This window comes from Suricata suricatta, chromosome 5 (assembly GCF_006229205.1).
Source record: "Suricata suricatta isolate VVHF042 chromosome 5, meerkat_22Aug2017_6uvM2_HiC, whole genome shotgun sequence".
In the NCBI taxonomy this organism is placed as follows: Eukaryota; Metazoa; Chordata; class Mammalia; order Carnivora; family Herpestidae; genus Suricata; species Suricata suricatta.
This window is the reverse complement of record NC_043704.1, coordinates 56,208,690-56,213,482: the sequence shown is the minus strand read 5'-3', so window position 1 is coordinate 56,213,482 and position 4,793 is coordinate 56,208,690. Positions and strand designations below refer to the sequence as shown.

The 4,793-nt window shown below is 43.3% G+C and overlaps 1 pseudogene; it reads right to left on the bottom strand.

The window, feature by feature from the left end:
* Window positions 1-1,681: 1,681 nt before the first annotated feature.
* LOC115292651 lies at window positions 1,682-2,697 on the bottom strand (annotated as a pseudogene).
* Between the last annotated feature and the right edge of the window lie 2,096 nt (window positions 2,698-4,793).

Here is a 4,793-nt window from a genome sequence, read left to right as displayed (position 1 = left end):
GGCTCAGGTTATGATCTCATGGCTCGTGAGTTTGAGCCCTATGTCGGGCTCTGTGCTGACAGCTCAGAACCTGGAGCCTACTTCGGATTCTGTGTCTCCCTCTCTCTCTGCCCTTCCCTCCCTCACACTCTCTCCACTCTCTCTCTATCTCAAAAATAAATAAACATTAAAAAAAATTTTTTTAATGCATATTGAGGGGCGCCTGGTTGGCTGAGTCAGAGGAGTGTGTAGCTCTTAATCTTGGGGTCATGAGTTCAAGCTCCATGTTGGGTATAGAGATTATGTAGATATATAAACTTAAAAAAATACATACAGAAATAGCTATGAGTGAGATGATATTATGTGTGGCATTTCTCTGAAATAATCCAGGAGTGGGTTGATAGTATGTAGAGGTATGGGTTGTGGTAGATGGAATAATGGCTCCCCAAAGATGTCCACGTTCTAATCCTCAGAAATTAAGGTAGCAGATGGAGTTAAGGTTGCCAATTAGTTGACCCTAAAATAAGGAGATTATCTTGGATTAACCATGTGAGCCCAGTGTAATCACAGGGGTTCTTTATGTGTGGAAGAAAGAGTCAGAATCCGCATGTTGCAAAGTGCGATTGAAGATGGAAGATAGACAGAAACTATGGAATAGAAGCACCCTCTAGGATCTGGAAGCAGCAAGTAAGAGGATTCTCCTTTGGAGATTCAAGGAAGGAACTCGGTCCTCTGACACCATGATTTTATTTTATTAAAAAAATTTTTTTTAATTTTTTAAATTTATTTTTGCTACAGAGAGAGACAGAGCATGAGAGGGGGAGGGGCAGAGAGGGGAGACACAAAACCGGAAGCAGGCTGCAGGTTCTGAGCTAGCTGTCAGCACAGAGCCTGATGCAGGACTGGAATCCACGAACATGAGATCTGACCTGAGCCGAAGTCGGAGGCTTAACCCACTGAGCCACCCAGGCGCCCTGACACCATGATTTTAGTCCAGTGGGACTCATTTTAGACCTGACTTCCAGAACTATAAGATAGTAAATTTGGGTTGTTTTATGGCCAGCATAACTCTGATACCAAGTTTGGAGTGTTTCCTTCTATTAGCCCTTTGCTTAGAGTTTTCATTTTTGCTTTTTAATCACAAATACTGAATTTTGTCAACTATTTTTTTCTACATCTATTGAGATCATAATTTTATCCCTTTTTTGTTGTTTTGATTTTTAGGTGTTCAATCCTTCTTCTTTTCTTTTTTTAAAAAAAATCTTCCTTGTATTCTTGAGATAATTCTGGTTTGGTCATGATGTATTATCCTTTTTATATATTGCTGATTTCAATTTGCTTGTAATTTATTAAGTATTTTTTGTGTTTATATTTATGGGAGCAATATGTTGGCCTCATAAAACAATTTGGGACATGTTTCATCATCCTCTATTTTTCTGAGACAGTGTGTATAAGATTAGTATATTTTTTATTATGTAGTTTATTTTTTATTTTTTTTTTTGCTGGATACAGTATACTTTATTGATGGTACATGATAAGGTAGGGCTCCCCAAGCCCCTCCCCTTTTTCAGGGGGTCTGGGATGGAAACCGGAGGTCAGAAGATTCTCAAGTGTGTTGGGGGATGAATTGGGGCAAGGACTCCCCAGCAGCTGAGGGCCTCTCTCTTCTTCCTCTTGCTAGGGCTCGTGGTCCAGGGGGCTCTTACTCCTTGGAGGTCATGTGGACCATCAGGTCCACCACCCAGTTGCTGTAGCCAAATTCATTTTCATACCAGGAAATGAGCTTGACAAAGTGGTCATTGAGAGCAATGCCAGCCCCAGCGTCGAAGGTGGAAGAGTGGGTGTCACTGTTAAAGTCGCAGGAGATGACCTTGTACTCAGTGTAGCCCAGGATGCCCTTGAGGGGGCCCTCTGATGCCTGCTTCACTACCTTCTTGATGACATTGTATTTGGCAGCTTTCTCCAGGCGGCAGGTCAGATCCACGACGGACACATTGGGGGTGGACACGGAAGACCATGCCAGTGAGCTTCCTGTTCAGCTCAGGATGACCTTGCCCACAGCCATGGCAGCGCCAGTAGAAGCAGGGATGATGTTCTGGGTGGCCCCTCAGCCGTCACACCACAGCTTCCCAGAGGGGACGTCCATGGTCTTCTGGGTGGTGGTGATGCCATGGACTATGGTCATGAGTCCCTCCACAATGCCAAAGTGGTCATGGATGACCTTGGCCAGAGGGGTCAGGCAGTTGGTGGTACAGGAGGCATTGCTGACAATCTTGAGGGAGTTGTCATACTTCTCGTGGTTCACGCCTATCACAAACATGGGGGCATCAGCAGAAGGGGCAGAGGTGATGACCCTCTTGGACCCACCCTTCAAGTGAGCCCCAGGCTTCTCCATGGTGGTGAAGACCCCATTGGACTCCACAACATAGTCAGCACCAGCATCATCCCATTTGATGTTGGCGGGATCTCGCTCCTGGAAGATGGTGATGGGCTTTCCATTGATGACAAGTTTCGTGTTCTCAGCCTTGACTGTGCCATGGAATTTGCTGTGGATGGAATCATACTGGAACATGTAGACCATGTAGTTGAGGTCAGTAAAGGGGTCATTGATGGTGACAATGTTCACTTCCCAGAGTTAAAAGCAGCCCTGGTGACCAGGTGCCCAATACAGCCAAATCCGTTGACTCTGACCTTCACCATCATGTCTCGGGGACACAGCTGGCACTGCACTAGAAGATGCGGCTATCTGTTGAATGGGGAGGAGCAGAGAGCCTTATGTAGTTGTTTAAATTGATGTTTCTGGGAGAGGATGAGCATTAGAAATTCCTATGCTGCCAATTTGCAAACATCACCCTCTTTTCTTATTAGCTGTTAAAATGCTTATTTTTGTTTTATAAAATTTTAATAATTGTTTAGGGTTTACATTATGTATCTATAACTTTGGTAGTTTACCTTGAATAATACATAACTTATACAAAGTTGTATATAAACTCTATAACTATACTTTTACTCACCCCACCAAAATTTGTAGTATTACTATCATATATTTCAAGTCTACATGTTATAGAGTAGCATAATATTTGCATTAAACATTTTTTTTTAAGATAGAGAGTGCAACTAGGGGAGAGGGATAGAGGTAGAGAGAGAGAATCTTTTTTTAATTTTTTTAAAATTTTTTAATGTTTATTTATTATTGAGACAGAAACAAAGCATCAGTAGGGGAGGGGCAGAGAGAGAGGGAGACACAGAATCCAAAGCAGGCTCCAGGCTCTGAGCTGTCAGCACAGAGCCTGATGCGGGTCTCGATCCCATGAACCATGAGATCATGACCTGAGCTGAAGTCGGATACTTAACCGACTGAGCCACCCAGGCGCCCCTTTTTTAATTTTTAAAATGTTTTTTAAAATTTATTTTTGAGAGAGAGAGGGAGAGAGAGAGAGACAGAGAGAGAGAGAGAGAGAGAGAGAGAGAGAAAGACAGCATGAGCAGGGGAGAGTCAGAGAGAGAGGGAGACACAGAATCTGAAGACAGGCTCCAGGCTCTGAGCTAGCCATCAACACAGAGCCTGATGCGGGGTTCGAACCCACGAACCATGAGATCAAGACCTGAGCCAGAGCCAGATGCTCAACCAACTGAGCCACCCAGGTGCTCCGAGAGAGAGAATCTTAAGCAGGCTCCATCCCATGACCCTGGGATCATGACCTGAGCTGAAATCAAGAGTCAGGTGCTCAACTGATTAAGCCACCCAAACACCCCTCTATTGTCTTTAAAAATTTTTTAATGTTTTATTTTATTTTTGAGAGAGAGGCAGCATGAGAAGGGGAGGGTCAGAGAGAAGGAGACACAGAATCCAAAGTAGGCTTCAGGCTCTGAGCTGGCAGCACGGAGACCAATGCAGGATTTGAACCCATGAACTCTGAGATCATGACCTGAACTGAAGTCAGACGCTTAACCAACTCTGCCACCCAGGTGCCCCACTACTGTCTTTTTAAAATGAGTATTTCTAGTGTTCTTCCTTTTATCCCATAGTACAAAGTTTCTATCTGGTGCCATTGGTGTTCAGTTTGAAATTTTTCTTTAGCATTACTTGCAGGATAGTTCTGCTTGAAATGAACTTTCCTAGTTTTGTTTTGTTTTTGTTTTTTTTTGCTATTGTTAATTCTCCAAATAAATACTGAATACAGAATATGAGAAAGGCACTGAAGAATTGTCTAATGTATTCTTCATAAAGGAAGTGGTTTTGATATTGCTTTGAAATTCTATTTTTTTTAATAATAATTTATTGTCAAATTGGTTTCCATATAACACCCAGTGCTTCTTCCCACAAGTGGCCCCCTCCATGACCATCACCCCTTTTCCCCTCCCCTTCCCCATTCAACCCTCGGTTTGTTCTCAGTATTCAATAGTCTCTCATGATTTGTGTCCCTCTCTCTCCCTAACTCTCTTTCCCTCTTCCTCTCCCCCTGGTCCTCTGCTTGTTTCTTCTGTTCTCCTGTTAGACCTATGAGTGCAAACATACGGTATTTGTCCTCCACCTGACTTATTTCACTTAGCATGACACCCTCAAGGTCCATCCACTTTGCTACAAATGGCCAGATTTTATTCTTTCTCATTGCCATGTTGTACTCCATTGTGTATATATACCACATCTTCCTGATCCATTCATCAGGTGATGGACATTTAGGCTCTTTCCATGATTTGGCTATTGTAGAAAGTGCCACTATGAACATTGGGGAACATGTGCTCCTATGCATCAGCACTTCTGTATCCCCTGGGTAAATCCCTAGCAGTGCTATTGCTGGGTCATAGGGGAG